At 47.5% G+C, this 12,550-nt stretch overlaps 1 long non-coding RNA gene across 1 annotated transcript in view; it reads right to left on the minus strand.

The window, feature by feature from the left end:
* Window positions 1-2,427: 2,427 nt before the first annotated feature.
* Window positions 2,428-12,550, minus strand: part of LOC115652921 — a 28,016-nt gene continuing 17,893 nt past the window's right edge. The window contains exons 2-3 of the long non-coding RNA XR_004000770.1: window positions 6,595-6,677; window positions 2,428-2,867 (exon numbers count right to left, since the gene is read on the minus strand). This is a non-coding gene — a long non-coding RNA (uncharacterized LOC115652921). The remainder of the gene's footprint in view (window positions 2,868-6,594; window positions 6,678-12,550) is intronic.

Here is a 12,550-nt window from a genome sequence, read left to right on the forward strand (position 1 = left end):
TCTCTTAATGGAGCTGGGGAAACCTCCAGAGATTTGACTTTTTATTCGATTTCTGATTTAGCCTTCCTGTCTCTCCCCTCCCCTCCCCCATTTACTTAAGCTTGGAAATACATGTCATCGCGAGTGTGGTTTTTTTTGCCTTCTAATCTGTGATAACCTCAGGGACGGAGATGATAAGGGGAATGTAGAAACATTCTACGCTCTACGATTCTGGGGGGACTGCATGGTCACCTGTGCTGCTGAGTTTGCCATGCTGACCAGACAGGAAACGAAATTCAAAAGTTTTCCTGTTTACCTGGCTAGTGCATCGGAGTTCAAAGTGCTGTCCAGAGCAGTCGCAATGGAGCACTCTGGGATAGCTCCTGGAGGCCAATATCGTCGATTTGCATCTGCACTACCCCAAATTCAACCCAGCAAAGCTGATTTTAACGCTACTCCCCATGCCAGAGAGGAGTACAGAAGTCGATTTTAAGAGCCCTTTAGGTCGACGGAACGGGGTTGGTTGTGTGGAGGCAGTCATTTTTAAATCGACCTAACGTGGCTAAATTTGACCTAACCCTGTAGTGTAGACCTGAGGGTAAAGGGACGTTACTACCACAGCTCTTTATTCCAGGATCAAACACTCAGGGCTTGGTCCGTTTGTCTCTTCACTTATGTCCTCTTCACATGACTGTAGCTGACACAGGGCCCTACCTTGACCCCTGTGTGATTTTGGGTGTCAGTAACTGGCTAATCAGAGTAGCTTTTTATCAAACAAGTGAACTTGCCTGACTCATGGCATAGTTGCTGTAGTGAGCCCTGGCATATGGGTCAGCTGTAGAAATTCACCACCACTGCCACTCAGCAGGCAGCTGCAGAATGCTCTCTTCTTTACTATGCTTAATTCCATAAGGGCCAATGCAGAAGATGGACATGCTGTGCAAAAGGTCAAAATAAGAGGCCAACGTTCTGCCATGGAGTGCACCTCTGGAACTCCCATTGACTGCATGCAGGGTTGTGCAGGAGCTTCCGAGAGCAGGATTAGACACAAAGCATTTTGCTCTAAATGGGAGCATAGGACACATACTCCAGCGAGCAAACAGAGAGCTAGCAGCCTGGTGCAGCGTGATCTCTGAGCTAGAGAGCAGCAACCCCTGGGAAAGTTGCATCCCAGAATCTAAATTTTTAATGACAGGTTTCAGAGTAGCAGCTGTGTTAGTCTGTATCCACAAAAAGAACAGGAGTACTTGTGGCACCTTAGAGACTAACACATTTATTTGAGCATAAGCTTTCATGGGCTACAACCCACTTCATCGGATGCATGTAGTGGAAAATACAGTAGGAAGGGGTGTGTGTGTGTGTGTGTGTGTGTGTATATATATATATATATATATACATACACACACGCGCGCGCGCGCGCGCACACACACACACACACAAAGAGAGAGAACATGAAACAGTGGTAACACCAATGGTAACACCCATTGTTTCATGTTCTCTGTGTGTATGTAGATATCTATCTTCCTACTGTATTTTCCACTGCATGCATCCAATGAAGTGGGCTGTAGCCCACAAAAGTTTATGCTCAAATAAATTTATTAGTTCCTATGGTGCCACAAGTACTCCTATTAAATTTTTAATGATGCTCAAATTTGGCCACTTCTGGTTAATGCAAAGGAATAGCGTCTCCACTGGGTAGTCATAGAATCCCTCTAGCTAGATTTGTACTGATTTATTCCATGGTAGGATAATCTCTCCGAGGGGCGGGGGGAGGAGGTAGGGTGCGAATCACTGTACTACATAGACACAAATAATAGGGGGATTTCTACAGCTGTCTCCACTGATCTGCCAGCTGCCTTACTGACACCTGTAATTCATATTGTGTATGCAAAGCTTTGTTGGAAGGTGAATTTCAGATCCCATCTGCCCTTGAACCCTAATTAGGAACACCTACTCTGCAGTCCTTGCCTCATTAGACTCTAGAGACTGACTTCAATTTGCAGTGTCTAGCTAAAGATCTTTTGAGTCAGTCTGTGGTGATGCAGGTTAGGGGAGCCGGGAGTAATGGCAGATGTTGCCTTTGTCTGGAGCTATATTCTTCCAGCTATAATCACCATCATGGTTATGCAGATGAGAATTCTGTTGGGTTGAAAAATAAAATTCCTTATAGAACATTTTATGACATTGGTTTTAGATGTCTCCCTTACGGGTCTTTGTGAAATGAGCTGTGTTGTGACTATGGCTGTGATGCTCAATGTCTCTCTCTCTCTCTCTCTCTCTCTCTCTCTCTCTCTCTCTCTCAGGAGAATTGCTGAGTCAGCCTAGACCAGAGGGAGTGATGGAAATAATCTGCCCCAGAAATGGCAGCGAGAGAGTCAATGTCGCATTGATTTATCCTCCAACCCCGACAGTCATCAGCCCTTGTTCCAAGTGAGCTCTGAGAGACGCACGGACCCCCAATTTCAGTACATGCCAAAAACCCTACAGAAGACAAGCCCTTGCTAAGCATTTTTGAAAACTAGCCGCCACAGAGCCCAGGGACTGTTCTAATTATTAGTGGGATGTGGACATCCCCTTCTCAGAATAAAGGTACAGTAAAGCAAAATCCTCCTCAGTTTGTTTTGCTGAATGAAAGAAATGTTTGACTAACTGGTGATTCTTCTTTGAGTGCTGGTCCGTGTGCATATTCCATGTGTGGGTACACATGCACACCGTGCTCCTGTGCCCAGAGAATTTAACAAGCAGTGTCTGTTGGTGCAGTAGATCTCCTCGTGTTCCCAAGTTGAGGGTATCAGAGGCAGTGTGGGTAGACACGACCTCAGTTCCTTCTAACCACCACATGGCCAGAGTCAGAATCCAGTGTCCTCTCCTTCAGCTTTTCAGAAAACCTGTAAATAAAATGGCTGGTGAATAATTATTCTTTTTAGCTTAGTACAGTTATAGTTCTAGTGTAGTTTATTTCCCTGGACCAAGGACTTCTTCCCCATGGTCTGGGACTATGCCCAGAGTCCCATGCTTCAAGAACTGCATCTCCCGCCCTAGATCCTTTTCCATCAGTGACGAATAGCAATACTGCCTCTACTGTTTGGGTGACATGCATATTTTGTCTCTTGTTTCCACTGAGAAATCACAAAGCCCGTCAGCTTTGCCTTAGGAATGCTTGATGAAGAAGGCCCCTCTCCAGTCCAGCCAGGGAGACACACATGTACTTCAGCCTCAACAAATGAGCAGCACCCTTATGAGCACATGCTTAGGAGTGGAACCCGCCAGGACTTCCCACGAAAGTAAGGGGCACTCATCGGTGTGAGGACAGACCCCCATCAGTGACTGTCCATAAGAGATGTGCTCCTTCCCCGAGTCCAGTGAGGTCAAGCAAACTCTTACATGTCCTAAAGAACTAGTTCTGACAAAAACCCACAACAATTTAAACAAAAAAACAAAAAAAAAACCCAAACCACACACAATCCTGGCTTGAGGGTAAAGCACGTAGGAAGAAGATTGCACTGGTGATTCTGGCACTGAAGCATAAAGACAGCCGTGTGCTGGTCCTGTCCGCAACGGTCCAGACTCTTTGGTACTGACTTACCTGCCCAAAGAACTCATCACGCCAGGAATGCACCCATACCATCAGTGCCAACCATGCGAACCTCCTGTGCATTAGGACATATTCAGACCTACAAGGCACCAGAGGATACTTTTCTCCCCTATCCACATTCTCCCCTCTTCTCTGGCCCAGCCCTCCGGAGGGACATTACTACACCAGGAGCCATCTCACTTACAGCCATCAGGCAACACTGGCAGCTGCTGCCAGCTCAGCCATTCCAACAGGAGCAATTTTCAGATTCAGATGAATCTGATGAGCTGGCTCCTCCTTCATCCCCCTCCCAGAGAGAGCCAAGCCCAAACAGGCATTCCAGGACTTACAGTTGCTACCTTTATAGTCATGACTTTCTTAGGGACTGACGGTTTCCCATGTCACGGGGTCCCCCTCAAACAGTTGACCCCTTTCAGGCCTTATTGGGGACTGTAGGATCCTGATAGCAGATGCCTGGGACTCACCCAGGAGACTTTCCACTCTTCTCCTTCTCACCCACAACCAGATTCATTGGTGTATGAGGAGGAGGAGGAGGTCAAACCAGAACCACAGGTACAGACAGTCCCGATGGGAATCTCCTCCTCTTCTCCATCCCCACTGGACAATCATCAGCAATACCATGACTTGTGCAAAGAGTGGCTAATTGTCTCTAGATACCTCTGGAGGAAACCCAAGGCCCACACCAACTGGTTGGACATTTTGCAGCCTCAGGGCCCAAGTAAGGTGGTTCTCCCAGTTAATGAGGCCATATTGGAACTAGTAAGATTGGCACACCCCATCATCCTGTACTCCCACACCTCTGAGGACCAACAGGTGCATTTTGGTCCCACCAAAGGGAGCCAAATTTTTATTCTTCCACCCTGCTTCAGACTCTCTGGTGGTACAGGTTGCTACAGAGAGGAGTAAGTCACTATACATAAGGACCATCCTGTCAGGCAAAGGCTTCAGGAGACTGGACCTCCTGGGGAGAAAGGTCGTCTTTGAGGGCTTGCAATTCCGCATCAGCAAAGTACAACTTCAACAACTACTCTAGGCTGGTGGCCTTTCAGGACAAACTTTCCACTAATGACAGAGCCCAATTCCTCTCCTTACTAGAGGAGGGCAAGTTGGTGGCAAAAGTGGCTGTTCAGGCTGCAGTTGATGCAGTGGATAGAGCATCAACACGCTTGGCCACTGGTATTGTTGTGAGGAGGGATTCTTGGCTGCAGTCCTCAGAATTTCCCAGGGAAGTGCAGAATACTATCCAAGATCTTCCCTTTGACAAGCTGAACCTCTTCAATGAGAAAATTAATGACTCTTTATTTGTTAAAGGACTTGATGTCCGACCTTTGCTCCTTGGGGATCTGCCCACTAGCCCCGAGAAGGAAGCACTAGAGGCAGACCTATAAAACAAGACCACTTCCTCCTCCTCATGCTTTCTACTACCAGCATCCTGCTGAGCCTCCATGCAAGCAACAAAAGACTGAGAGGCCCTGCTTTTAAGCCCCCTCTAGCACCTCAACCACAACTCATTCCCAGCCCACTGCTAGGAGCCACTTTTGCATCTTAGTCGAGACCCACGTGCCATTGGGGGAGGGATAGCTCAGTGGTTTGAGCATTGGCCTGCTAAACCCAAGGTTGAGAGTTCAATCCTTGAGGGGGCCATTTAGGGATCTGGGGCAAAAATCTGTCTGGGGATTGGCCCTGCTTTGAGCAGGGGGTTGGACTAGATGACCTCCTGAGGTCCCTTCCAACCCTGATATTCTGTGATCTCTGATTCCTCCTATCCTTTTTTCCATCACCTTTGGGGGCCATCTTACTCTTTTTGCCTGGAACTGGGAGCTAATCATGATAGTTGGTTGGGTCTTGGAGATTATCCATAAGGGATACTCCATAGTGTTCCTCCCCTTCCCTCTGCACAAGCCCCCTTCCCGGTCCCTCTTTGGGGACCAGTCTCACTAGATGACCCTTCAACAGGAAGTAGAATCCCTATTATACCAATGGGCAACAGAACACGTCCTGCCTCAGTATCAAGGAAGAGGGTTCTAGTGTCCATTTTTCCTAGTCCCCAAAAACACAGAGGATGGAGACCCAATCTGGATGTTTAGCACCTCAGCATCTTCATTTGAAAGTCAAAATTCAGGATGGTTACATTGGCATCAATAGTCTCCTCCTGAAGAGGTAATATGGGTCGCAGCTTTCAACATGGATGCATATTTTCATACAGACATTCACCCTTTCCACAGGGGGCTCATACAGTTCATGGTGGGTCAGGAGCACTTCTAATTCCGAGTCCTCCCTTTTGGACTAGTGGTAGCACCCAAAGCATTTACAAAAGTTTTTTCTGTGATGGCAGCACTGATGAGATGTCAGGGCCATACAGTTTTTCTGTATCTGGATGACTAGCTCCTGTTAGGACCCTCTCGATGGGAGATCACATCAGCTATTCAATTCCTCATTCAGTTTCGCACAGCCCTGGGAGTTTGCATGAATAGAGAAAAATCCACTTTATCCCTCATGAAGCTGACAAAATTTATTGGGGCAACAATGGACTCTTTCTGCAAGAGTCTTCCTCCCTGCAGAAAGGTTTCAAATGACGTGCAACCTGATTTATTTGATTTCCCGCAGACCAAAGGCTACAGTGAGAATGTGCATATCACTGCTAGGCCATGTGGCAGCATATACTAATGTGACACACTTTGCCAGACTTCATCTGTGTTGCCTACAGGCCTGGCTCAGCTCAGTCAACTCACCCAACAAGGACCACATCGACTCCAAGGTTCCCACTAAGATCATGGCCTCCTTTGTTTGATGGTCGAAACCTAAAAAGGACCCTTCTCTACTCCCCCTCCCTATGTCACCATCCATGAAAGCGGTGTTTTGGCCATCGCTTCAGCCAGGAGGGTCAACAAACTGGGAGCCCTCTTGGCAGATCCTCCCTTTTATGATATTTCAGAAACACAAAGTATCCCTTTGCTTTCACCCTGAATTTCTTCCCAGGCTAGTCTCTGAAGTTTACCTTAACCAGCGTATTCACTTACCTGTCTCTTTTCCCAAACCGCACACTTCTCCCAAACAGAAGAGACTTCATTCTCTTGACGTCCAGCATTCGCTGGCTTTTTACCTGCAAAGAACCAAACCCATCAGAAAGTCACCAAGACACTCTATCATGATACCTGAGAAATCCCAAGGTCAGTCTATTGTGACAGGATCCCCGGGGTGCAGCCTGGGACTTGTGGGACCACTTTGCCTCCTGAACTCTCTCCAGCCTGAGCTGTCTCTCACAGTGTCTTGCTAATGACCAGCAGCAATCCCTCCAGGTGCTGTTATCACTCAGCACAACAGCATGTGGAGCCCCACACCCAGCTGGATCGCATGAATGCTCCCCAGCCACTCCTGAATCACACAGGGAAAGGCACCAGCCAGATTCCCCCAGCTCCCAGCACTGTACCCCAGGAATGTACCGTCTTGCACTGCGCAAGATGAGCAATGCAAATGTATTAATTGGTTCACCACTTCATCAGTGGAAAGTGGATATACCTCTGTCAAATCTGAGCAGATTTGCCACACACTTCATACAACCTCACTGGTAAAGATAAACACTTAAAACAAATTTATTGACTACAAAAGAGAGATTTTTTTAAGTGATAAGTGGTAGGGGGAAAAGTCAGAGTTAGTTACCAAAAGAAATGAAATATAAGCACACAGTCTAAACTCTCAACCTGTTCGACTGGAAAACATCTAGATGAAGCAGTTTTCTCACCCCACTGGATATTGCAGTCCTTAATATACAGGTTTGTTCCTTAAACCTGGGCCAGTATCCTCTGTTGGAGTCTTTTCTTCTTCTCAGTGTCTCAGTTCCTTGCAGCATAGGTGGGGGCAGGAGAAGAGGCCAAACATGTGGCCCTTCTGTCTGTTTTATCCCCTCAGTCCTTGTGCTTGGAAAACACCACAAGTCCAGGTATGTCTGGAGGCATTGCTGAGTCTCCAAGCCCACGTCCAGACTAACCCGCGGCATCGGCGGGTTAAAATCGATTGCTCGGGGATCGATATATCGCGTCTAGTCTGGACGCGATGTATCGATCCCCGAGCGCGTTTACATCGATTCCGGAACTCCATCAACCCGAACGGAGTTCCTGAATCGACACGGAGAGCCGCGGACATCGATGCTGCGCCATCTGGACGGGTGAGTAATTCAATCTTAGATATTCGACTTCAGCTACGTTATTCCCGTAGCTGAAGTTGCGTATCTAAAATCGATTTTAATACCCTAGTCTGGACGTGGCCCAAGCAAGGTTGAGCAATTCCCCTGGTGTGGCCTTATGCAGGTGAGTCATTGAATTGTATCTCCCTTGCTGGACAATGGCTGTTGATGGTTGTTTGACACCTGCCCAGGCATTGGTTATTTTCCGTGCTGTTGTCTCTGAGGAGCTAATATCTGACTGATTCCCCAACTTACAGCATGTTTTAGTGATCACCGTACAACACAATTCTCATAACTTCACATGCAGTGATGATACACATATGTAGGTAGAGAAATGACTTTCAGCAGATCATAACCTTTCCCCTGATACCTCACATGGCCTGCTTTACATGTAAGATCACAATTATATAAAAATGAGGAATATGGGGGTTAAAGCACACTCCCCCAAGGTGTAGAATGTCACAGCTATGTCGCCTCAAAGGGTTTCTAAGTGGGTTTCTGGCTGCATTATCAAGTGCTACATGCTCGCTCACATTCCGCCTCCTGGAGGCATAATAGCACACTACCCAAGAGCACCAGGCCACCATGATAGCATCCCTGCAGGAAGTCTCAACACAGGACATATGCAGAGCAGCGACTTGGAGCTCTAGACACACATTTGCTGTATATTGCGCACTAGTCCAGGCCTCTGCTGCAAATGCAGCAGTGGGATCTGCAGTAGTGCACACATCTTTGTTGCTGGCTTCCTTGTCTCCACCTCCAGTCTGAGCACTTCTTGCCAATCACCCACGCGTGGAATACATGTAGGGACCAGCTCTTGAAGAAGAAATGGAGGTTGCTGACTGTAATGGGAAGTTCTTTGAGATGTATTCCACGACCCACTCTCCGTCCCCTTTGCTTTCACATCTGGTTAAATTCTCAGGAAGAGGAACACACTGCCTCTTGTACCCTTGCTCGGGAGCACAAGGAGATCTACTGTGTGTGTGGGGGCCAGCTGACACTACTTGTTAAAATCTGTGGACTTGGGCGCATGCACAGATGCTTGCCCATGCATGGAATACAGATAGGGACCACACATCTCCAAGAACTCCCAGTTATAGGAAGTATCCTTTATTTTTGTTGTTCTGGCTACACATCACTTGATCATATAATATCAGGGTTGGAAGGGACCTCAGGAGGTCATCTAGTCCAACCCCCTGCTCAAAGCAGATGGAAAGCTCCAGGTTTTAAAATGGTGTCTTTGCTTCTCTGGATGCAAGCTTCTGCTATGGCAGAGGTTCCCAAACCTGTTGCTGAGTCTCTCTTCAGAGATTCATGTCCCATGTATTCCTCCTTGTGGGGAGGGGTGCGCTTTGTAATGGTAGCAGACAAAGGTGTGCAAAGAATGTCAGCTGGATCCGTGGCTAGCTGTTCTCTTGGGCACCAGCCTTGGTGTTCTTTCCTGCTTTTAGATCCTCACTGGTCTCGTTCACTGTCTGACACTAGTTCTGAGCACAAGTTGCCCTGGTCTCCCTGCAATGGGCCAACTGTGTTTAAACCAGCTTGGGAGAGGGGGGAAGCTGTGTTGAGTTGTGTGTTAATGCAGCTTTCAAACACAGCTCTGTCTGTAGACCTTGCATCTCCTGAAGCTCCTGAACCACAGCTGCACATCTCACCTTTTGTTTGTTTGACACTGTGTTGGATCTCAGAAGCAAAGAAATTTCTACCCTCAAACTAAACAGTTTGAGATGGAACACAAACACTGTAAGGCTTGTCCCCCAAATATTCAGTCTGCCCTAGGTAGCACCTAACACTAGTGCCCCCATCCTGTAGTAATTGCCAGCAAACCCATGACAAAAGAAACCCTGTCTGTTCTGAAAAAGGGCTATTTTATTTAGACTGAGTACTCACCATATTTGGCATCTAGAAGAAAACAGAATGTGTATTAATCTGTTCATCATGAACACTATAAGCCATGTATCAGAGGGGTAGCCAAGTTAGTCTGGATCTGTAAAAGCAGCAAAGAGTCCCGTGGCACCTTATAGACTAACAGATATGTCCGATGAAGTGTGTATTCACCCATGAAAGCTCATGCTCCAATTGGTCTGTTAGTCTATAAGGTGCCACAGGACTCTTTGCTGCTACTATAAGCCATGAAAGACTGCTGCTACAAGACGGTTTCTTTGTCCTTCTCTCCTTCAGATGAATGGTAATGCTAGTGCTAAAGGTTTTACATCGGGCAGCGTGTGAAACTGCGGTGTGGCTGAAGGATCTGTAGTGCTACTGTCTCTTGGGTTTGGAGTCCTGCCTTTACAACGAGACCAGACTTTGGAACTCTGAACTATTTGAAGTGGGAACACGGCTAAGTGTGTCTCTCCTGAGATACCCTTGAGAACTTAAGTGTACAGTGCAATCTGAAGGTCACTGATGAGCAGATGTGACGTGAAACAATAGTCTTGCAGCAATCAGATGGCAGCATTATTGGCTGGAGATGAAACACTGGGACTGAAATTCTATGGACCCTGCTGTGCACCCATTTGGACCTGTTGATGAATGTAAACATTTTTTCAGTACTTTTTCATTCAGATGTAACTGAAGAAAAGTCAGTTGAGACTTGCTGTTGTGGAGCTTCCTAGAGCTGTTTCCTTACAGGTGAGTGTTTGGGGTTGCATCAGTCATATTTTCAGTGGGGTTTGACAGTGTGCATGTAGCTATCATATCTCTTTAAAAGCAGACTGGTAGAGCAGGCCAGTGTGGTCTGGCTCTTCTTCACTGTAGCAATCTATGGCACAAACGTTCCTCCCATAATTTGGTGGAGGGGTGGACTGGGGCAGCTTGTTAATAGAGAGTTTCACGTGGTATGAATTCCAGTATCAAAATTACTGTCCCAGACAGTTAACCGCAGATGCAGTTTTTAACTATGAGATTGTAAATGTACGTGAACCTAACTTGCTCGCTGGTGGGTTTCACATATCGAAGGTTGAGATGGAATAAAAGGACAGTCCAGCTCTGGGCTGGCATGTGCTAGGTTATAGCTGACACATGATGCTTGGTCTGTAGCAGGTTGAGTTTTGGAGCAACTGAACTGCAGCTAACCAATCAGTTACGTGTTTTAAGTCCCCGATGTGCTGGTGCTGTCTCTCATTTGCACAAACCCACACGCTGCCTGTACGTATCCTGCTTTCTGTGGCGTTTGTAAACCTTCTTTAAATCTCAGCCAGATCTGTTACTTTGAATCCTTTCCTAAATTCACGATGGTGTAGAGCTAGGACATTATCCTAACCCTTCCCATTCAAATGACACTCACTGGTATAGGGCTGAAAGATACCCCTGACCCTCTCTGTTCCACCCGCTTTCGTGCAAGATGGATCCTCCATTCACTACTGCTCCCTACCAAACACCTAGTGCTGGCTGGACATTCCATCCAAAAGGATTGGTTTGGTGGGATCGGAATGCGCGTGAAAACAGGCTGATTCCACCAGCACTTGTGCTGGGAACCAGGTAGACAGACTGGCCACCGGGGCTCCCTTGTTCTCCACAGCTGACCTTGTGGGCTTCCCAGACTGTCAGCTACCGCAGAGCAGGTGATTCCAGGGAGCACATTTTGTTTTGGAAACACTGAAGTGGTCCCACTGTGGGAATATGTCAGTATTTCCAAAGCAAAAAATTTAGGAATTTCATCCCCACAAAAAATTCAAGTTTTGTGGCTTTTTGTCCTGATTCAGGATATTTCCCCTCAAACTCAGGTTTTTTGTTTTGTTTTGCAGAACAGAAATCCCATCTCCTGTCCGGCATTACAAAACTGCTTTTACAAGCACCAGTGTTCAGTGGCTCTAAGCCCAAGCTCATTACATGACTGGCTGCAGCTGAGTTAATATCTACAGTGTCCTCCTAAGAGACAAGCACTCTTCCCCCTCACCTCCAAGTCATGTCTGTGCCACATGCAGGCTCAGTTAATATTGATGCCACACCCCGTTACAATGAATGAAGTGTGTCACTCGCCACCCTCACCCTGCAGTGAATACTGGCCATCCAATCCTCCACACTGCTAACACTGGCCACCCTCTCCCAGTGATTGCTGGCTTCCCCTGTCTTCTCTGTCCCTGTAAGGACTGGAGCTGCCAGGACACTGGCTAGAGGTGGCAGGAGTACAGAGGAAGCTGCTGGGCCGCACATGGTTCATGGATGGCAGGGGGCAGTATCTCTCTGAAAAGGGCAAGTCTCTTTCTTCCTTTCCAGTTCTCTCCTTGCTTCTGGGAGGGGAGGGCAGAGCTGAAGCAGGAGCCACCTTGTCCCATCCAGGGGAAGCCAAGTCAGTGGGGATGGGGCACAGCTCCGGAGCAGAAGAAGGCTTTAGTTGGTTGGGTCATTCTCTGTATGCGCTGGACTCTTCCAGACCCTTAAAGGGCCATCCCAGGGCATGGGATGGGCTGACCACTAGGTGCTACTACCCCATCACAGATGGGTACAGGAACCATCTTACATGGGCTAACATGGAGAACACCACCACAGGAGGCTTGATATGACTGACTCCTCTCTCTCCAAGGGACCCTGTCAGTCACCTTTTAAGGCAGAAAACTCTTGTGTTTCTTACTGCTCCTCTCCTCCTCTTCAAAGTGCAGATGTGTTGAGAAAAGCAACTGAAAAAGTGCCACGTATTGGTCAGACACATGTCCCCAGACTTCAGTTGCAAATGAGTGCGTTACCTCTGGGAGAGTGTAGCGGGGTGGAGACTCACCCAGCAGCGTCTCCTGCTGGTATTTCTGGGAATTAGCTCTTTTTACCAGCTCCAGAGCATCCTCTGCCAGTGTCTC

The sequence above is a fragment of the Gopherus evgoodei genome, chromosome 5 (assembly GCF_007399415.2).
Source record: "Gopherus evgoodei ecotype Sinaloan lineage chromosome 5, rGopEvg1_v1.p, whole genome shotgun sequence".
Lineage (NCBI taxonomy): Eukaryota > Metazoa > Chordata > Testudines > Testudinidae > Gopherus > Gopherus evgoodei.